This window comes from Euprymna scolopes, chromosome 9, assembly GCF_053919585.1.
Source record: "Euprymna scolopes isolate OS-2025 chromosome 9, ASM5391958v1, whole genome shotgun sequence".
Taxonomy (NCBI): Eukaryota; Metazoa; Mollusca; class Cephalopoda; order Sepiida; family Sepiolidae; genus Euprymna; species Euprymna scolopes.
The window spans coordinates 135,512,382-135,536,599 of NC_136490.1; the positions used below are offsets into that span (position 1 = coordinate 135,512,382).

Below are 24,218 nucleotides of genomic sequence, written 5' to 3' on the forward strand. Positions count from 1 at the left end.
GAATTAAGCTCACTCTTTTCTTCTAACGCACTAAGCTATATATATGTGTGTGTGTGTGTGTGTGTGTGTGTGTGTGTGTGTGTGTGTGTGTGTGTGTGTGTGTGTGTGTGTGTGTGTGTGTGTAGAGATTTAGAAGGCTATCACAATGCATAAGGGATGAAATATAGTCGTTGTTGGTGAAAGGAGACGAAAACAAGTGGCGATTTACACATCAATAAGTACATACATATATGTCTATATATACATATATTTATTCAGTTGTATTAGATACAAATTTCTTACTTGATATGTCTGCGACAATATCCATTATTAATTTCGGAAAAAAATCCCTTTTCAAATGGTAGACGTGACAGATCGATTCAAAGCATGCTAGATGATGAACAACAAGTAAGACATATATATATCATTAAATAACTGCAGACTGGTGATACCAGATCAGGCTGTCTGAAAATATTGGCTTCCTGAGACGAAATGTACCCAACATTGATGCTTTTCGTTTTTCTACTTTCTTTTGCAAAACTGAATGATGTTCTGCAAAACCAAAAATAAAAACAACAACCCATCTTTCCCTCCTTTTCCTTCTTCACATTTACGCTTTCTGTTCGGTCCTGGATATGACCTTAAACTATATCCGATGGTGAGGCCCAGCTTGCGGTCTTTGGGGAGTGTGGAGCCATCCTTTAATTGATATTGCCTCCAGGTCCACTGGATTCGGCATTAAATAATTTGAAAAGGGTTGATATGCCGTAAAACAAAAACAACCAAACCAACCAAAATGACTGCAGAAATTCCCCTCTGGACCAAAGTATCGTAGGTTTGCAATAACAGATACCACATAAAAATTCAATACATCTAGCCTAATAGCCAATATCTTATGTATCTTTCGAATACGATTTCAGACACATTCAGTCGTGATAATACAATGCTATATTTCATCCAATGAGCAAGAACATCACAATCGTAACATCTTTAGAGAAATGGTTCTCTACTCTTCTCTTTAACTATTTAGTCTTAACTCAGCTACCAGTTTACACCAGGACCACTTATACATTTACCACAGATACTGTGATTACACGTATCGTAATCGGTTCCTAGACACATAGACATAACATAATGTTTCCGATTTCTGATTCATAAATAATAACAGATCCCTTAGCAAAGTCCGTCAATTCTGATTGGCTGAGCGTTGAAATTCTCATATTCCGGATTTTTTTATTTTTATAAATAAACAAACAGTTACTAAAATTAAAACATGGCGTCACTAAGAGACATGTTTTTTGCTCAGCGTCAAGTTCATTACATGCTTAGATTATTACAGTCGTGTTTGTGTGTGCCTATGTGCGTGAGTGCGTATGATACAAATCACTAATACTTGCTTAAACAAACCTGAGACACAGTAACGCTTGGTCGAGTACAGCTATTTAAATATAAAATATTAACATTCACACATTAGTCATTGTAAAAAGGAACTGAAATAAAAATAGGCTAAAATTATTTTTACTTTTCATTAAATAATTCGTATATTTTAATAATAAAAATGGTACTAGTGCACTTATGTTACCGTTCTATTATTTAATATCGTATTTACAAGTTATTACAGTCGTATTTGTGTGTGTGTGTGTGTGTGTGTGCGCGCGCGCGCGATACAAACAACTGTAATACTTGCTTCAACCAAACTGAGTCACGTCGAAATTGGAAATATTTGCAAATTTTCGCCGCCGTTATGGAATTCGTGTTTCTTTCGCCTGAATCTGTTTAAGAAGAATTATTTATTGCTTTCATTTTGATACTATTATAACTACGATAATGATCTCGGTTATTTACGTCAAAATTCGAAACATTTTCCAATTTTCACCGTTACGGAATTCATGTTTCTTTTGCTCGAGTTTTTTTAAGAAGAATCACTTAAGAATTTCGCTTTTAATTGATACAACCATAACTACGATGTCAATTTTGAACCAGTTATTAATATGAGCAAATAGTTCTAAGGCATCCAAATAGCTTTGCGTGCTTTGGTAAAAGCAAAGGCTAAGGAAGTAAACCCTAACAAAAAAAAAACAGTTTGGAGTCCCGATAGTCCGGATGGTGAAGCACTGAAGCATCGCAATACTTTTTCTGGCAACTCATGCAGCTGCGCTGACTCCGACTGTATTGGCTTGTTTTTCTGTCAGACTGTCTGCAATGACGAGAAGGGGATCCTAGTAACTGGGAAAACCTATGTTTCCTTATCACTCATCCAAACCTGCATTTGGAGTGGCAATTCGACTGTATAGCAACAACAGATGCCACAGTGTATCATCAGACTAGAGACAGAACACCAGAAGGTTGCCATCATATATATATATAATGCAGAAATTTGGTGAAAGGGCTTGAGCATATTCAAAGAGGAAATCTATTTATTTATTATTACGTCCTCACATCGAAATTCAATGCGAAATCAGTCTTAAACAACATTCATATACATGCAGCCTAACCCGAACTCAATGTGTGATCTAACGGTCACAATTTTTATAGTATTATATATATATATATATATATATATATATATATATATATATATATATATATATATATATATATATATATAACACATACACACGCCTGGTGTCTTATACTGCATTCACACTGGTCGGGTTGAGCCGACTTCTTTCGTAATTCGCTGTTTCTAAACAATATTTTATTCACAAGTTGTCCACAGTCGCAAATGGATCTCGTTTCTGAAAAACATTTTTTTTTTATTATTCTTGCAGGGGAGGGGGGTGTTGCCTCTCACATACAGGGCCTAATTTTGCTAAATGGTCACCCGTTTTGAACTGAAAAGGTTCAATTTCAATGGACTTTGGTGATCTAACGAGGACTGATATATCAACATAAATAAATATACAATGCCTGTCTGTACAAAGATTCATTGTGCTAATCCAAACAATTATCTACAGAAATACTGCATATCTATTTGTTTGCTTATTTGTGTACCAATAATAGTAGATTGTCAGTTGGTGTCTATCAGAGAGTAATATTTAAACAAACTGTACTGTCCTGGAGATCGTCACCGGAAGTAGTTTAAAGATGGGACTAATAAATAAATGACTAAAGTAAATACAAACTTCCGTTAAAATCATAAGTGTGTGTACGTGTGTGCGCACGTATGTGTGCGTGTGTGTATCTCTGTGTATGCGTGTGTGGAAGTGTGTGTATGTATGTGTGTGTTTGTGTGTGTGTGTGTGTGTGTGTGTGTGTGTGTTTGTGTGTGTGTGTGTGTGTGTGCGTGTTCTAATATCTTCTGTTTTTTTCTTTTTCTCTTAATGTGTCTTCGTTTTGTGTCTTTGCGTCGCCATCTTTTTAGCGCTTTGTTTCTTCTATCGCTCTACTTCGTCATCGTTTTAATCGCCTTCTTCTTCTTCTTCTTCTTCTTCTTCTTCTTCTTTCTCCTCCTCTTTTTCTTCTTCGTCTTCTTTTTTTCCGTCGTCGCTGTTGGTATCTAACAAGATAAATACTCACAAAAAACTAGTGGGTCATCAAAACCGCGTACGAATTTCCCATGTGAACGGCTATTCACCCCATCACTGCGGACACTGTTCTCTTTTATTCCTAACACACAGATTGCGATCAAAAACTGGAGAAAGGCAGATAGCGTTTAATATCAAAAGATGGTAATTTACATTTTTTTTAATTCTCTGAACGGTTTTCTGTTCTCTTTTGTAAGTGTGTTTATATTTGGTGTCATACCCTACCCCCCCCTCAACTACCGCCTTCGTCGTCTTCCAGTAGTGTCTCTTAGCTTGTATTTTGAACGTCGTTGCATTTTTTACACAACTGGGATAAGGGTTGGGGGTGAGAAACGAGATGAGCTTGGGGGGGGGGGGGCAAGCGGCGATAAAAATCTATGAATCTGGACTTAAGACTGGTTATCTTCAACCTGCACGACGATGACTAAGTTTCAATGCAGGAAAACGAACGGCTTATCGCTGATGAAACTCGTTCACACCCTCTCCTTACCACCACCTTTTTTTCCTGTCTGTTTTATTTTTTTATCTTCTTTTTTGTTTTCCTCTTTGCGACAACCTCGTCTTTTTCTACAACAACGGCGGTCGTTGTTCTTCGTACAAGATCTTCTCCGCCTCTCTCTCTCTCTCTCTCTCTCTCTCTCTCTCTCTCTCTCTCTGCCTCTGTCTCTCTCTCAGTCTATCTGCCTCTCTCTCTCTCTCTGTCGCCATCTCTCTCTCTTTCTCTCTCTCTCTCTCTCTCTCTTTCTGAAGGCTCCCATCATGTCTCTAAGTCAGGATCACCGTGCATCTTCGTGCCATGTATCCTTCTCTCTCTCTCTCTCTCTCTCTCTCTCTCTCTCTCTCTCTCTCTCTCTCTCTCTCTCTCTCTCTCAAAATGTCCCATCATTTCTCCAAGCCTCGAACTGTGCAATCACGGTACAACTCCATGCCATTTGCCTGTCTGTCTGTCTGTCTGTCTGTCTGTCTGTCTGTCTGTCTCTGTCTGTCTGTCTGTCTGTCTGTCTCTCTCTCTCTCTCTCTTTCTATATATATATATATATATATATATATATATATATATATATATATATATATATATATATATATATATATCCAACCCTCTCCCTCTCTCTCTCTCTCTCTTTCTTTTTCTACACTTCTTAAAGTGAATTACTTTCTCCTGTCTCCAGCCCATCTTTTTTATTATTATTTTATTTTACTGTAACCAGATAATCATTTCAGATATAAAAAAATTCATGCTCTCCCATTTTTTCGCTACGTATATCTTAAGATATATACGACATTAATCTTAAACAAAAACAATGAACAAAAACAAGATTTTATATTTTTAAATGTGGGCTTGTTCGGTACATTCTAAATAATTGTTTTAAATGATAAGCCCAAAGATATAATTTCATTTTTTTTTCTACGTTATTTTTTTTTTTTTTTTTTTTTTTAGAATTGTGCTACAATAGCGGCCATTTAAGTTGGTTTTTGGACTGGAGGTGGTGAGCGGTGATTTTGTTATTCATCTTGTAAATGCGAAAAAAATTATTAAGCAGCATCTTAAGACAATGGAGATTTGGTGTCTGTTTATAACTGATTTTATTTTAAATGTCTCAAAACTATCGCATTGTATTCTCAAGAATTATTTTTTAATGTTATACTTGGAGAATTATTATCCTATTTCAATATTACTGTTGGGGTAATTCTTAATTGACATACAGGATGGAACGATAAAATTGTCGCCCTAGTAAAGATGACATGATTCCATTGCCGTTTGATGAATATTGGTTTTCGTTTTTGGTTGCAAGCCATCTGCGAGTTGGCCAATGTTGTACAAACCCCAAGAGCGATAGAAGCCTTCTATCATGTCTGAAAGTGACACAATGTTCAACGATTGAGATGCGCCACTGTACAACTCATGCTCTCTACCAATCCAAGTTATGACAACAGGACCATTGCCAGCATCTTCAGAATGTAAATCCGGGCGGTTATACTTTTGAGGGCACAACCCATCGCATCGAACGACTCACGGTTATGGTAACTGGTGTGGTTTCAAGTGAGGGCCACATCATGCCACCTCACATCTTGGTAGTCGGCTTGAAAATCCACACCAACGTGTACCTAGATGTACTGAAGAGTGTGGCGATCCCCTAGTGCAATTGGCCGTTCGCTGACCCTGGGTGTGGCAACAGGACTCGGTGCTGACCCCCAAGTCCAAAAAGACCCAGGCTTGGCTTCAGAATGGAGTGCCATGACTTTGTACCCTTCCCTCACTGGTCCCTTCTTCCTCGACCTGAATTCGTTGGACTACTTCGTTTGGTCATACATCGAGAACATCACAAACATGACCTCCCACAACACCACTGCCAGCCTAATCGCGGCCATCCGCCGAGTATTCCTCAAGCTTCGATCGGCGCTTGTGGAAAAGGTATGCCTCCAGTTCCGGACCAGTATAGAGGCGGTGATTGAGGCTAAAAGCGACTACATTGAATAGATGTTAGCTCTACTACATAATCAAGGTATCTGAATTTATACTTTCAATAAAAATTTTCAAACAAAGCTGTAGTGTTGTTTCCTTTAGACCGAAACGTTGCACAAATAACACTAAAGATGAGAGCAATAGTCCGGTCAATTCAAGTAATATGAATATTCAGCCCTCATCTAAAATATTCAGAACTTTTACAAAATTCAGAACTGTAAGAGAGCCTTCTACTCCAGTAGTTTCTTCCCCAGAACTGCTAGATTTTGGAATTCCCTTCCTGGTTCCTGCTTCCCCAACTGTACCGACATGCAGAAGTGTAACGTGAACCGACATCTTGCTGCCCAACTCCCCACATAGTACCTCTGTAGCTTATGTTCCTGATAGTAGCCACCTACATCAAAGTGGCAATATGCCTTTTTTGGGATGAAAATGTAATAAAAAAAAATCAGATGTAGCTAGCCTTCAGCTGCCGTCTGATACTCAGGTTTCTTTTGAAGACCTGGTTCGGTCCTCATGTCCCAAAATGTAGCGTTACTAGACAGGATCTATCGTCACAGAGAAAATGGAGAGAGGTGAGGGTGACTACACTTTACTAACTAGTGCTCCGCAGTTAGTGTTTACCTTTATCGCGGCCCGTTTAATGAACACTTGAAAAGATAATCAAAATATTCGATTATCCGTTCTGATAACAAATGTGATTGGTCGACCTTATTAATCTATCGACCTGTTTTTGAAGGTTTTTGTAAATGTTAAGCGGTATGAACGGAGTCTTATCAGATCAGAACTAAGATTAACATGTGTGTGAAATTGACAACTTAGTTGTGTGCATACTAGCAAGAGTACTCGTCATTGGAAGAGTTCATAAGACTGAAACATCCTCGGATCCTTTAATAAATGATGTGATTCAATGCTTTAAAAATTGGTACAAACCTGATTTTATGTAGCGTGTAGTGTACGGTGTAAGACAAAAAACGAAACAAATAAATAAAAATGGCAACCGCTTCTATTTATATGCTGGCAATCTCGTGAAGTAACGAGATTTCTTGTAATCTCATATGCAAATGAGATGCTGCTTGTTTGAATTAAAAGCCTGTTTTTCAGAGACTGAATTGATTTTGATTTTTAAGTAATGAACTTTAACAGCAATGTGTCGGATTTTGGAGTAGCGAGCTTTTAGTGCTGTGTGTCGGGTTTCAATCCCGGAAATTGTTAGTAAAAAAGGGCAAAATATTTAACAATCCGTTTGAGAAAGTGTAGAATAATAAACAATTGCCGATTTAACCACAAGTGAAAAGCAAAAGTTGAACACCAAAATACCCACAATAATTAAAGCTAAACTGCATCGGTAAAAACATTGTAAATGTCTAGCTTATTTAAGGGTTTGGTATATTTTTAATTTTTTAAGATTTTTCCTATTATGAAGGTTTGCTCAAATATTGATACTTTGTTCAGATCTCTATAAATGTATCTCATTTCGTTTAAATTTCCTTAATAGTACAGATAAAAACTTTTTTCTGTGAAGAGTCTTAATCCCCTTTTCAATATATATATATATATATATATATATATATATATATATATATATATATATATATATATATATATATATATATATATGGTGTCTGTCTAAAAATATGACATAATTTTAAAACTTAAAAACTATTGAGTCCAACATTGTATGTGTTGAACATCATAAGTTATACAGGGACCAATTTCATAGACGTTCAATATGTATTAGAGTTAATGAAGATCATGTTTTGTTTTTGTTTAAAAAACAACAAGGCAAACATAAAATACACATTTATTTAAAACATTTTAAAAATGTAAATTTTATTAATTATATTCAGGACATTTTTTCTTTTTCTGTATGTCCGCAAAAGTCTTTTTTCCGGGGGTTATCGGGGGGTCGTTCATTCTTAAAACTTTTTATATGCTAGCTACATGATAATATCTAAGAGTTAACAACGGGGGTCGCCTGTCTATTTAATTAGTCCGACATTGAAACGCTAAATATTCCACATTTTTGGATCGCCTCGTGTTGCTTTCGCTTATCGGTATAAAAAAAAAGCGAAACCGGGTTTGATCGGTCGGACAAACTCTAAACAACTATCCCGCAGTAAAATGATTTGACCTCATTAAAAACTGCGGGAAAGCGTAATGTGTGTCACTTTTTAATCGGGCTTACATTGCTACTGCCGCCGTAGCGCAGATGTTCAGACTCAGCCTATTGGCTTCAAGGCTCCGGCTCGAGCCTACCTGCCACCTATCCCCCCCTATTTTTTCCATTTTTAAAACCGCTGTTTATTGGTTATATTTTTAACGAGTTTAACATCGTTTTTTAATATTTAAACAGGGTTAAGTTTCCTTTTTGTTCTGATTCAACCCTCCCAAATACACACTCCCACAAACACCCGGGCAACGCCGGGAACGTATATATAAAAGTCAAAACGGCCGCGCGTGTTTTTGTATGTCCAAGAAAGGCTTTTTTCGCCGGGCTTATCGACGAGATTTCATTTATTTAGAAGTTTCCTTATACTTCCTAGATATAGATATGTCCGATTTGCAAACGGACGTCGTATCTACATTTAATTACATCAAGTTTTAAAAAATTCCCTCTATTTCGTCCTTTCGCTTGTTTGTTCGTCTTTTCCTATGAATAAAGCGAAACTAATCGGGCGAAGGTACAGGACCGAGATGTCTGGAAAGCAATTAGCTTTGATCAATGTCAGGGAAACCCTTCATATCAGACAATTGCTATTCATTTGGACACTGCCAGAGTTCAATCTTTTTTGGAGGAACGACCTTGTAGAAAAACAAATGAATACCACGAGAGAAAGCGGAAAGCTCCATTATCCCCAGGCCAGGTTTAGAAACCACTTTCATCTCTGCGCTGACTTCGATGAATCTCAACATGATTATCATTGAGTTGACGACTTTTTGATTGACATTGCTAAATTTGAACGCTTTTTCAATTCCTGTGGCGTCATAGCGTAGCGGCAAGAGTTCGGGTTTTCTTTCACTTTCTTTTCCACCTTCGCGTCATGGGTTCGAGCCTGCCTGTCTGCCTACTAACACTTTTTTTATGCTACACACACACCTTCAAACACCCAAGCAACGCTGGGTACCCCGCTAGTCTAATATAGAAGTGATTCTCTGCTTACGTTTATCAATACTAGCAGAGAAAGAGGAAGCACCTTGACATATTTCCGCAGAAAGAATTCACACGAGGACCGAACCAGTCAACATGACATTTCGTCAGAAAATTGTTTTCATCTCAACCACGTTCGATCAAGCTTTCCAATAATAACGATAATAATAAATACAAAAAGCATCATCTGTTTCTAATCACTCCATGAAAATTTTCTGAAGTTTGGAAATGAGCATTGGTTATTCAAATTATTTGGAGTCATCGGACTACTGTTCTCATCTTGAGCGTGATTTTCACAACGTTCGAACAGCGGTCGAAATTCCATGTGAGTTCGACAGAAACATTCCCGGGTTCGACAAGATACACATGAAGAAGGTCGGAGGTTATATCGATCGAAACGTTGTGAAAATCACACTCAAGATGAGAACAGTAGTCCGATGACTCCAAATAATTCGAATTCCATGAGTATTTGAGACTATTTCAACAACAGGGACGTGCAAATGAAGGGATGCTAGGGTTGCCCAAGTACCTGCTCCTTTACTCCTTTTTTAAAAGTGCCATTTTTAGAGGAATGTATTATAGGCATGTGCCCACTGAGACACCGTTTTTCTTACTTGAGCACCTGCCTTGAAAAAATTCGTTGAACGTCACTGTTCAACGAGAATTGCTTTAATTGTTGACTTGTGAAACGGTGTCAATTTCTTTCAGATGAAACTCATGCCACAAACTTTCATACATAAGTGTGTATGTTCTAAATCTGTATAATAATAATGTGCTTGTTTCTTCCTGTGTTACGTACGTTAGCACCTTTCACCCCTATTTAAAAAAAAAGATCATCCAATCTCCAAGATTAGAAAAAGATAATTAATGATTTATCTTGCAATTTAAGATTTTACGCATTTCAAAATGGATTGTGTCCAAATCAAATAAAACATGATTAATAGAATTCTGTTGTTATCGTCGACTTAAAAATTATACTCGTTTGTAATTTCCTTTGGAGCATTATTTCTTGAAAATTATTTTTATAGTAAGAAAGAGAATATTTGTTCAAGTTTAACAGTACGTTTTTTCTTTTAGTATTTAGTTGACAAGTATGTTGCTATAACGAAAAATGGAAAACGTCATGTAAGCAACCATGGTTTACTTTTTTCTTTTTTTTTTTTTTTTTTTTTTTGAAGCAGCTACTCCTCTCAGTTTTTTGCCCAGAAGAAAGACAAAACTCATTATTTAATGAAAGCAAAAAATATTGAAAACAAAATCAAATACAACAAATAAGGAGCGTGGGTATACATCAGTTCGACTGCCAAGTGTGCATAGCTGGTACATAACACAGATACATATTCTCCCGGTCTTTATAACAAGTGGAAGAGTTCATTGTTATACGTAATGTGGGCACCAAAACACACAGCAAAAACACTGTGGGAAGTTCCATAGATCCGATATAACTCGAACATGGAATCGGTATCAACTACACTACCGAAATTAAAAGAGAAATCAAAAAGAGCGAACGGGGTAGGGGGGATAGAGACCTGCTACCATTTTGATGCGTGCGCGTATGCGTAAATGTTTCTAGACGTATATGCCTGTGTGAGTTTGGATTTTTAATCCTTTTTCCCTGCTATGTAAGTGTTCCGTTCAAGTTGTTATCGCCGGGAGGTGACTGGTCGGGCCTTATCTCTTGAGCCTGCATGAATTAGTTAGGAAAGCTCTTTGAAATGATCAAAGACAATCAGCTGACCATCCGTTTCTTTTCTCTCTCTCTCTCTCTCTCTCTCTCTCTCTCTCTCTCTCTCTCTCTCTCTCTCTCTCTCTCTCTCTTTATTTCTCGCTTGGAATGCTCTATCATCTCTCAAAGCTCCGAACTTTGCAATCACCGAACATTTCCACACCATTTGGCCTTCTTTCTTTCTCTCTCTCATTCCTTCCTTCTTTCTTTCTTTCTTTCTCTCTTTCTCACTATCTATCTATCTTTTTACCTATCTCCATATATTATCGTTTATAATTCTTAGATTTCCTTTTTCTCCAACACTTTACCCAACTCTCTCTCTCTCTCTCTCTCTCTCTCTCTCTCTCCGCCTCTCTTTCGCGCAGACACTCACACACGCGCGCACACACACATACACACATACACTACTTTTCTCTCCGCTTTTTTATCCGCTACTCCATCGTGTATCAATGATATCTTTATCCTCCTATCCACCATCCTTGTCTTTGATGATGTTTCGTAGCCTCATCTCCTCATCTTACACGCTGGGACATTTCAGAGCAAGCGAAAATTCTGCGTCGCGATTGGTTTCGCTTCTGCATATTTGTAGATCAATAAAGCCTTTTAATTATACAACTTACACACACACACACACACACACATATATATATATATATATATATATATATATATATATATATATATATATATATATATATATTGTTGCCCATGTAGACGGCATCCCGCCAACTTTCCCCAGGGGATGGGGGAGGGAAAGCAACAATTACAATCCATGCTTTCCCCGGCTTAAACTAGGAAATATGTTGCTCGTAAAACGCCTATTAATCCTAAGCGACAAGATCGAAGGGGAGGGGAACGATTCCTCGAATTGGGCAAGGCGATCATCGAGCCCCACGAATTCGGACTCGGGTTTAATTACACACGTAATTGCTACTGGTGTAGCCCCATGGTTAGAGCATCAACCTGATGAGCTTGGCCATCTCCCAAGATTAGCTATGCAAGATTTATCTATAAGAATGATTTTTAAACTCTGTATTTATCAAATCTTGTTGCGTCCTACACACCACCCCTACCCTAGCGGGGCAAATAGATTATAATCATAATGACACTGTGGCTATTTATAAAACAAAGGCCTTCAGCTGCAACATCAAGGTTCTTTGTTTTTATGACACACCAAATATTGACGGTTTATTTAATGACAAGGATGTGAGTCAAATATGAATTACAAACGTTAATAATTTCGTTGCAAAATGATATTTAGTGTTTGTCTGTAACCGAAACTACGTCACATTATCAAAGATCTTTTAGTGCGTCTAAGCATCTAAAAAGAGGATACAGCTGTCAGACGTTCACGCTTCAGTTACTTTGTGAAGGTCTCTACTTACTTCATGCCTGTAGGTATATAGATATATCTGTGAGTGCGTATATATATATATACTACTTCATTTACTCACATAAATTAATATACGAAAGTATAAATTTATGCGTAAACTTTAAGTATTTACTTCAACAGTGCTCAATACTAATATATATATATATATATATATATATATATATATATATATATATATATATATTAGTCCGAATTGCATATTATATCCACGTGTATTCCTTTTAATATATATAAATATTTACGAATAAAAAGTCAATACAAAAAATATAGAAATGTTTATATCTTTTCTGTATTTATTTCCTATGTGTTGACGTGTAGGAATACAAAAAGTCTTTTGCAAAAAAAAAAACGAAAATGTTTCTTTCAAACGCACATAATTCCCGACCGATCCTTCGCTCTTCCTCACTGTGGATCTGTGTGAATTTCACACTGAAGAAAACCGAAGGATCGGTCGGAAATATGTGCTTTTGAAAGAAACGTTTTCGTTTTTTGTTTGTTTGTTTGTTTGTTATTTCAAAGAACTTTTTGTATTCCTATACATCAACACATAGGAAATAAATACAAAAAAGATATAAATATTTATATAGTTTTCGTATTGATATTTTATTCGCACACGCACGCGCACGCACACACACACACACACACACACACACACACACATACATACAGTCTTTGAGACTTTACACGACTGGTCGCCACAGTGGATTGAAAATTTCTTGGGGCCACTAAAAGTCGTAAATCACTCGTCCGCCAGTCGATAAAATTTCTTTAAATAAAGACACGGGAAAAACTCATTTATTTTACGACCCTCAAATATGCGGTGACTTAGAATGACCTATGTCTCATCATTTGTGAATTCTTTCATCTCTAGCTGTGAGACCGTTGGAATATCGTATTGAAAAAAGAGTGGTCACGCTAAAGTTTAACAAGAGGTCAAATTTACACAATCGACGTGTAGTCAAAATGTCGCCTTCATTTAGTTCTCTGATTTTGAAATTCATTTGGAAAAAAATTCTTCGACGCTACAACTACATACACTTCATGCTTACAAAAGTAAAGACGAACATTTGAAAGAGGAAAAAACGCATCGTTCCGTCAATCACGCACCGAAAATTAAATTATACAATAAGTAAGTAATCATATTTTTCTCAATTATATAAATTCGGATATTTGCATGCTCTTTTTTGAGCAACTTTCAAAAATTCATCGATACCCAATTTTAAAAATAATATTCTAAATTTTAGAATGTTGTTCCGAGGTTAATTCTTTGTTTTAATAGAAACAAAAGAGACCAATTTCTGTTCTATATCAAAGTTTTTTCCCCATAAATTGCAAAGAAAAATTGAACGTTTAAATTTTAAAAAGATATTAAACAAAGCCGATTTTCTAAGAAATCTAGTTCATTTCAGCTAATCTAGTTCATTTCAGCTAAATTCTATTTTTTTTATTTTTTTTAATATCGAAAGATTTCGGGCCACGGAGATCTCGTACCAGGAGATTTCAGTACACAATCGTGAATACCCGGAGATTTCGTAACACTTTTTTTTCAACACCCACGGTTTAGGCTAGATATTTTAATTTTTGTATGAAATTTTACGACATAATTTGGGTATCAGAAGAATACTTTGTTGATATTTTTATTAAGAATAAAGAAGAAAAAAAAACTTTGATTAAATGATTTTTCGGCCAACAAATTTTTTCAACACCTACGATTTAAGTCTTTTTCAACATCCATGGGTGTTGAAAAAAATGTGTTGGCCGAAAAATCATTCCATTAAAATTTTTTTTTCTTCTTTGTTCTCCTGGTACGAGATCTCCGTGGCCTGAAATCTCCGCCTACCATTTTTTTTTATATACACGTGTGGATCTTTAAAGAAAGAGCATTTTTGTAATTCTGACTATCTGTAATAAACATTTTCCACCAAATTAAAAAAATATCGATGCGTTGATTTTGTTTTCTTTCTTTCACTTTTTGTCTCTTTATGTATTTTTTTCAAATTGACAAAACGTGTACTTATAATGATTTAAACTATTCGAAATTATATCAAAGATGATTATAATAATTTCTTGATTTGTTGTAAAATTATTTACTATTATTGACTGAAACAAAGACATAAAGTCGGACGAGTAAAAATATTTTGGGGCAAGTAAATTTTCCCTCATACTGGACCGGCGGTCGATTGATTTTTTTTTTTTTTTCAAATCTCAAAGGCTGTATACATATATATATATATATATATATATATATATATATATATATATATATATATATATATATATATATATATATATATATAAGGAAAATTAACTGATGACGAATAAAAGAATGTGCATTATTTCATCAAATCGAATGTTAAAAAAACAGGAGGAAATTTAAATTATTTCTTATTCCATGGAGTTTCGAAACTTTACATTTTCATATCCAAGGAAATAAATAGTTCAATAATATAAAAACAAGGAAAACATTTATTGAATAATTTAAAAATGAAGCCATTATATAAAAATAATTTTATAAAATAAATAGTAGATTGTCTACAGTGCAATGTAGACTGCAATGTATTGTGAACTAAGTCATTGTGGAGAGGCACTTGAAGGTTCCTCTCGGTGCACTGCGGTGGGTCTCCGACTAGACTAGGCAATCAATTGATTTTATTGAAAAATGGATCATTTAATTCAATGACAATAAAAAAAATATGAGAAAATGGAACATTCGTTTTTCATCATTCAATCTCCCGGCTAGTAAAAAATAAGATCAACAACTATATAACTGAATATTTAGAGGTTTTAAAAGAATCATATCGGTAATTGTATTGGAAGCGGGAAAAATATTGTCCAATCACTAATAATATTGCATTCTCTGAATATCGTAGATACATTGCAAATTGTACTCTTCCACTCAGTTCTTTCAGAATCTATAATATTCTGTCTGATTCAGCGCCGTTTACATTATATAAGTTTTCTTCTTTTTTTATGTCTTTGTTTTTTTTTTGTTTTTTTTTGGGGTGTTTTTTTTTTTTGTTTGTTTTTTTTTAATACCACAACTTTGTGCTATGTAAGCATTGCCCGTAAATACATACATATGAGTACGTCGTAGAATATACACTCATCTGACGAGCATAACCATCTCTATTCATGGAGATTTTGATAAACAAATCATAATTATTTTTATTTTTATTTTACTCACTCACTAGCCGTAGTCACACATGATTCAAAGTCTAGCATCTGTTATGTCCGTTTTCAGAGAAAATCAAATCTATTTGGGGAGCTGGATGTACTCCAGCATTAAAACCCTATCTTTGTCCTCGTCAGATAAATAACTAGGGATGCTTACATAGAGATGCTTACATAGAGATGCTTACATACATATTACATGCACACACCTATTCGTATTACAACAATTCCCCTTACGCTCTATCTGCACCTAAAACTAAACGAAAATTCCATGAGCAAAACTCCTTTCTTAAAGATGCCCGTCCGTGGAACATAATACCATGGGGCTGCTTCCTAGATAACTATTACATGGTTGTTTTCAAGTCCAACGTAAACAATTTGCCGTTGAGTCACCTTCTTAAATACATTCCAACAATTTCTACCCAATTTCCACCATTACTGATCACTCATTAAACCCTTATCCTTGAGTGACCTCTAGGCCTTGATAAGCGTTGATTCCTTTGTAAAAAAAAGTAATAATATATTTTTATTTCCTGTCTATTAATGTTTCTTTTATAATTATATTTCTCATATTTCTTTCTTTCTAGTTCTCTCTCTATCTATCTCTATCTCTCTCTCTCTCTCTCTCTCTCTCTATCTCTCTCTCTCTCTCGCTTTGTCTCTCTCTCTCTCATTTTCTGTTTCTTTTATTTCAGTTTAAAACGCGAAGCAATTAAGATATTAAGTTACTAAATTTTAACCGTCAAGCAACATCATACCTACTTTCCCCTAATACCCAATTAAATACCAACTACCGCCACTTACTCAGCAAAACTGCTAATGATAAAACGAGAAACATTTTAGCAATCCTTGTTTATTACTATATTTTTAAAAAAATTTAACGATAAAGAAAACTAATGGACGATGATAAATAACTTCGTTCTTCTTCTTAGATATAAATTTAACATTTCACGTGTGGGGTTGGTCGGATAAGTGAAATTTACGAATCTATTCTGCTTGTGCAGGTAAGAAAAATCAAAGGAAAGACAAAAGTAACGTAACCGCAAAACGAAGGAGAAAAAAAGGAGTCTTTTTTTACCGTTCGAAGAGGCTATTTAACCTAACGTTTGATTGGTTTATATATTCCCGCCTTCTAATCACGATGGCAACCCAATAGAGTGACAAGTTAATAACGCCATTTTGTTGCGCAAAACATTTTTCGGTGAGAGAATCAGGTTTATGTGTGTTGGGTTAGGTTTGACGGTTACGGCGTTTTTGTGTGTGTGTGTGTGTGTGTGTGTGTGTGTGTGTGTGTGTGTGTGATTTTTTAACTATTTTTTTTATTACTTTTTCTTCCTCTTCTTCTCACGCTCTTCCTTTTTCTTCTTTTTGAAAAAACATGTAAAACGGAAGTAAGAAATACAAAAATAAGAGTGAAATTTTACTTTAAACTTTGAAGAAAACGAAGACAAAATAGAATTCCGCGCGAAAACTAAGTGGAAACTGATTTCAGCGTGAAAGATTTATTACCTATTATTGAGGGCTCATTATATTGTTTCTGTAACTCTTCTTCTTCTTCTTCTTATTATTATTATTATTAGTAGTAGTAGTAGTAGTAGTAGTGGTGGTGGTGGTGGTGGTGGTGTAACAATTGTGATTAGTTTATGCTCTTTTTTTTTCCTTTGTTTCCCACTTTTTTCTAATCTTACTTATCTGATTTACTTCAACTTGATGAACTGTTCTTTATTTCTCATGAAAAATACTTTTTACATTTTCTTATTCCTGTCTTTTCATTTTTTTCACCTTTCTTTCTTTTTCTATCCCAATCACCTTGCTCTCTCTCTCCCTTTCCCCTCTCCCTCTCCCTCTCCACCTCACTCACGTACTCTCTCTCTCTCTCACTCTCCCTTTCTCCTCTCCCTCTCCCGTCTCCACCTCACTCTCTCTCTCTCTCTTTCTTTCTCTTACTTCTTTTTACTGTCTTTCTGTTTTTATCATCAGTCTTCTCCCTCTGCTTCTTCTTACACTCTTGTTTTCTTGTTCCTTTTCCTTTCTATTTTCTCTTATTTTTCCTTGTTGCTTTTTCTTTGGCTTTCTTTGCTTTTTGTGTGTACGTGTGCGGGGGGGGTGCGTGTGTGTGTGTTCGTGGGTGTCTGACATTGTGTTGCTTCACATATCCTTTCTCTTTCACACACACACACACACACACACACACACACACAAACATACAAATACTCTCACACCTGTTCCACTTCCTCTTTCTCCTTTTTCCCTACCACGTGTACATATTTATTTTGTATCTTCATTGTCACCTTTAATCTCTCTCACTCACTCTCTCTCTCACACTGTCTGTTTCTCTCTTCATCTCTCTCTCTTTATCTATCTATTTATCTATCTACCTATCTTTATCTATTTCTATCTTTCTCTCTGTCTATGTATCTTTCCGTATATTATGGCTCATAATCCTTATATTTCCTCCATCCTACTCCTGGTTCAACTCGTTAATCCTTCTCCCGCTTTTTTTCTTTCTCTTTCTTCCCCTTTTCTCTTTTTCCTTTTCCTCTCTCTCCGCATATTATAGCTCATAATTCTTACATTTTCTCCTTCGTATTCAACCCATTAAACCCTTGTCCCCCTCCTCTCTCTCTCTCTCTCTCTCTCTCTCTCTCTCTCTCTCTCTCTCTCCCTTTCTCTCTCTCTCTGTATATATATTTTTCTTTCCCTCTTTCTCTCTCTCTCTCTCTCTCTTTCTCTCTCTGTCTCTCTCTCTCTGTATATATTTTTCTTTCCCCTCTTTCTCTCTCTCTCTCTCTCTCTCTCGTGATTAACTGATTTTAGCTAAATTTAAATAAAGATAATGGCCGCCAACTATACCAAACACAAATAGAAAAAAAAAAGCCGAAACCAAATCAACCAAAGATAAATGATAGAATATATATTGAACTGGTGACAAGTCGCTTTTATCAGCGCAAACTTCATTATGCCGTTCGACTTGTTGTTTTATTACCGCTGATATTCATTTATTTATATTTGCTTTCTTCACCTGCACTCCCTCCTTCCCCATCCCAACTTCCGCATTTGTTTCGTATTGAATCTCTTAGATTTTGATAACAGTGGAACTCTTCAATATAGAAGGCATAAAACAACAACTATCTATAAAATATGATAATAAACTAATATTTTGCCCTCGGACTTTTGTGTTCGTTTCGGTTTGGTTTTGTTTGCCGATGTTTTGAAAACGGATGAATTTAATTTCATTAAACTTTCCTTAATCTCATCGCAAGTTCTAGGAAAAAGGAAACCTTTCGCACTTTAAAAGACGGCAATGCTCATTGTTTATGGCCATTGTTAGAATATCAAAAATAATGATCGTGATGAACGCATTATATCATATTTATTTAAAACTAGCTAACGTACTGGATAATGGACTTGTCGAATTTAAAGTTTTTTGTGGTTGTATTTATTACCCTTGGCTGTTAAAGAGAGACATAATGTGAGCGAGGGTCAAAATAATAGAGATGAACTCTATAAGATAACTTGTTGGATAACCTGGTGCGTCGATTGCAAGTTGTAGTCAGTAGGGAACCAGTCCCATGGTATTGTATTCCCTAGGTGAGAAATTATTGCAAAAGAACACTATTCGTGATAATTCTGTTCGATTCTAGATATAAAAAAAAATGGCGTGGTGGTTATTTGCTAAGGACTCTTAGGACACTTTCCTTTTGAAGTACATACGACACAGTCACGTTGACGCACCAGTTCTCGTTAGATCACCGAAGTTAAGCAACGTTGCAACTGGTCAGTACTAAATTGGGTGACCATTTAGGAATTCCAGGTGCTGTATGTGCTCTCCGCTTATCTCGACATTTTCTCCAGTCGTCCTGAACATCTCTTTGCCACTGGACTCAAGCAATGCCGATTTAGGAGAGATTTGATTAGGTATTTTGCAATCCTTATCTCACGTATGCGCGAAGCTACCCTTACAGGGGTATCCATTGTTTCTTGAGACTGAACAGTTAAAATGAAACAAAATATAAACGGTTTTTAGCAGAAGTCGACCCCCAAATTGAGGAATATTTTCGCGCATTTTGCGCGACGAAAATATAATAAAACAAAACCCTTAAAGAAAAAATATTAATTGACTCAGACTTAGTATAATAATAGATAATAGTTGCCAGTTTGTTAATTGAGCTGACAAGATCAACGCATAGTTTCCGGTTCTATTTACGTACCTTCCCAAGATCTTATCCAAAATGCCACGGTGAAATTGTTAGTTGGATGCTGAACAATGCTATTAGATGATTACAAACGGATCGGCAAGTATTTGTTGATATTGGACTTGAAGGTAACCAAGTTGTGGTCAGTAGGAAATAATTCCAATGATATATATTTTCAGGTGAGAAATTATTGCGAAGGAACTTTATTCGTGAAAGTTTTGTTTGATTTTAGATATACAAAAAGAATGGCGTGGTGGGTTTTTTTTGTGTGTATCTTAGAACACTTTCCTTTCGAAGTATATTCTCATTTTGTTCTGCGTGAACAATGGTCACTCAGTTTATGAAAAACAGATTTCTAAAATTTCGAATGGAGTATAAAGCGTGATACCATAAAGATTCCAATAAATGATTAATTAAAAGACCGAAAGGAAAATATTAATAGTGAGTGTTGAGAAAAGACCAGCAGAATTAAAAAATACAACGAACAAAAATTGTGAAAAGGAGAAAAATAAGGAACAAGAGAAAAACAACAGAATAAGTAATGGAAACCATATATATATATATATATATATATATATATATATATATATATATATATATATATATATATATATATGGTTTCCATTACTTATTCAGTCAGTTAATTATCCAGTAGAAAAGTGCCCAGTTGAAGGTGAAGATATTAATGTTTTTAGCCAAATTTTCAATATTTGTCGTCTGAAAGGTCGAGCTTCAAAACGATACTGATCTTGTAAAAATCCGTTGCCTCTGTCTAAAGTTTTAGGCAGATATGCAAACATACATACACACATTTATATATTGGTAACTCTAATTTTCGACCCAAACCGATTAAAAAGCTTGCCCTATCTATGAATACCCATTATGTAAAATTTCAAATGTTTAGACCAGAAATTGTCTGAGTAATTTGGTAGAGACTGAAGCGGTCATTATTTTTTTTAATTTGACTCCTATTATGACTCCTTTTGGGGTCAAATCAAGTTATTAAGTTAGATCCATGTCCAAGGAACCTATATCTAAAATTTCAAGTGTTTAGACCCAAAATTGGCAGAGGTGTTTGGTAGAGTTCTCAAAGGTCAAATCGTTGAACTTGGACCCCTTAATCGCCAAATTTCTGTCCGAAAACCGATTTTCCCAAATCTCAGTACCCAGTATATAAAATTTCGAGTCTGTAGACTGAAAATTGACAGAGTTATTGTGTAGGGAAATATACACAGACAGACAGATAGATAGACAGACAAACAGACAGACAGACAGACGCTTTCACTTTTATAGATATATATAAAATATTGATTAAAATCCAAGATGGCGTAATGGTAAAATATAAAGGTAACTGCAGCTTCTCTTCCAAATTTTCGGATTCTCACCATGTCGTATCACATTTTAATTCCTTTTGGTGGATTGATTGTTGCTATTTCTTCTTATGAGTTAAGGGCATAATAGATCCACTAATTGATATAATTATTAAGTGATTAATTTTGCGCTACGAAACAGACACTGTCAAGAACTGTATAAATCAATTGATGTAAAGGAATAAAATATAAAAATTGTCAACATCATGTATTTGGGAATATAAAGTTTTGTCATTTATTCTATATATTGCTCTGTATTCACATTGAGCTTCTTATATAAGGATTGATATATAATAAGAAAAATATATTTCTACAGAAAAAAAAAAAAATATATATATATATATATATATATATATATATATATATATATATATATATATATATATATATATGCAGTGTTATCTCATAATGAAACACCCAAAGCATTATTACGGCCCAATGTTCTCATTCATTTTCCGATTCATTAACTCATTTTTGTAAGATCTTTTATGGGTCGCTTAAAAATTTTACTGGGATTTATTCATGTTACATAAAGCTTCCGGCAATTTAGTCATCAACAGAGAAATCCTTTGTATAATACGTCCGGTTATTTCTTTTTTTTTTTTTTTTTTTTTTTTTTTGCTGAGGAGGAGGGGTAAAACGGGATGTGCTATCTTTTTTATATAGTAAAACGTTTCCTCGCATCTTCATCAATCTCTCCACATTTTCTTGTCTTACTTGCGTCCTCACATCTTTGTAAGAGGTTTTGTCTGAAAGTCTGGTTGTCGGTTGATCTACCTATTCAGTTTGAAGTATAACTTTTATCGATGTAATAGCTGAATCTTATTTCATTTCATTTGTATGATAGGATCCGTTAAGTCTCGAAAGATAAAACTTTGTGAAATTGTGAGGCAAGGGTTGCGCAATCTGCAACGGCACCTCTCCTGAATCGGCAGTGCTAGAGTCCAGTGGCAAGTGGAAATCCAGGACGACTGGAAACAATGCCGAGATAAGTGGAGAGCATATATTTGATCTGGCATTCTCAAATAGTCACCTAATATAGTAATGACCGGGTTCAACGTTGCTTAACTTCGGTGTGTCAACGTTATTATGCCGTATATTTGTATATGAGCACCGTCAGTTTATATGTAACGATTAAGTTTTAAATCGCAAAAGCTGTCTATTTTCTTTCTCTCTTTTATTCTTTTGTATCCCCTTTCCCTTTCGCTCTACCTCTCTGTCTGTCTATCTCTCTCTCTCTCTCTCTCTCTATATATATATATATATATATATATATATATATATATATATATATAATTTCTTTGCTTTCTCTTTCTTCATTCACTCTCCCTTCCCCTATCGTTTTTTATTAAACTTTTTCTCTTCTTTTCTTTTTCTCTTTCATTCTGTTTTTCGTATTTCATTGCGTTTTCTTTCTCTCTCTCTCTTTCTCTCTCTCTATCTCTCTCTCTATCTGTCTCTCTCGCTCTCTCGCTCTCTCGCTCTCTCTCTATTCATCTCGCCATCTATCTCTTACTCTATGTATATATCTGACGATCTCTTTATTATTCCCCCACATTCTCTTTTTTCATTTACCACTCCTCTCTTTCTTTTCTTTTATTCCTTATTAGTCTTTGTCTTTCATTTTCATTTCTCTTTTTCAGCCCCTTCCCTCTCTCGGCCTCTCTCTCTCTCTTTCTCTCTCTCTCTCTCTCTCTCTCTCTTTCTCTCTCTCTCTCTCTCTCACCCTTACACACACACACACACACACACACACATTTTTTATCAATCTTTTTAATAAAATATCCAAATCAACTACAGTTTCTCCAGCCTCTTTTGTCTCTTTATGACCAGAACGGAACTCTCCTTTCCTTGAAGTCATTTCTGGTCTCCCTTTTTCTTTCTAGATGTAGGCAGACGCCATAGATCGGTCTGTTGACACACACAAATTACTTAAAAGTCTGAATGACTCTGATAACACAGCTAATATTTCACGCTCCACGACACTGACAATATTGTCAAGGCTAAAACTCCTGTGGGAGGGAGTCGCACGCCATTCCTATCTACGTACAACCTCATCCCAGAAGTCTTCCTCTAGAGATCCAACTCACATATGAGCTGATAGATAAACAGACATCATACACATCGGCTACATGTTTTATGACATATTTTATGCAAATATATGCAACTTTACACAATAATTCTCATGTGCCTTTTATTTTATCACCATGAAGTATATATATATATATATATATATATATATATATATATATATATATATATATATATATATATATATATATATATATATATATGCGTAAGCGTGTGTGTATAAGTGTGGGTGTGTATGTAAGTATGTGTATCTACTATAGCATATTTAAATATGCATATATGCGTATATGTGTTTATGCATATATGTATACACTTGCATATATTCATGCATGTATATGCATGTGTATAAATATTTACGCATATATATCTGTGTGTGTATGTACATATATACGTACGTGTATATATGTTTCTATATGCCTATTATCTCTCTTTCTCTCTCTCTCTCTCTCTCTCTCTCTCTCTCTCTCTCTCTCTCTCTCTCTCAACAGAAAGACGTGTTTTCAAATGCAATATAACGTTATCATCATCGCTTTGGTGTTTAACACGATACGAAGGTGTATTTTGTTTACCTACGTTGCTATTAACAACCAAGATATAACACGTGTTAACCTACAAAGCCGTGATATCAGCAAATCGTTTACCTCTGTTTTCTTATAAGACGTCATTAAAGTATTTTTCCTCCCTTTTTAATCTGGCAAATAAATTAGCACAAAAGGCACCTAAATATCAACTTGTGATATAGTCATTACGAATGGACAGTTGAGGCTTTATTTAAACATCATAAATAATATTCCTTAAATTATTACATTCAGCTTCCCATGGGATCTTTATCTTTGTTTTTACCCTGTTAAAGCTTTCTTTTAATCTCGCTCTCTCTCTCCCCCCCTCTCTCTCTCTCTCTCTCTCTCTCTCTCTCTCTCTCTCTCTCTATCTATCTATCTATCTATCTATCTTTTTTATCAAAAAGACTGAAACAAGAATTTACTAATTGCTTTAGCTAGTTTCAGTTTTATTTTTGAAAAAACTGTTAGTAAGATTGCTGCACTAATTTTGTCCTTGGTAATCCCAATATACACTTGTGCCCGATATTATTCATACCCCTCGGATCTTTGAGTTTTCTATAAGAATATTGCTCAAACCAGAAGGTAGA

The 24,218-nt window shown here is 35.3% G+C and overlaps 1 protein-coding gene across 2 annotated transcripts in view; it reads left to right on the forward strand.

The window, feature by feature from the left end:
* LOC145284852 (uncharacterized) overlaps positions 1-24,218 on the forward strand; it is a 281,510-nt gene that overhangs the window by 195,537 nt on the left and 61,755 nt on the right. Inside the window, exon 1 of one of the 2 annotated variants that reach the window (XM_080133847.1) lies at positions 4,950-4,993. The exons of the other annotated variant lie outside the window; for it this stretch is intronic. The gene's annotated coding sequence lies outside the window, so the exon portion shown is untranslated. Of the gene's footprint in view, positions 1-4,949; positions 4,994-24,218 lie in introns of those variants that run through there. 2 annotated transcript variants of the gene reach the window in all.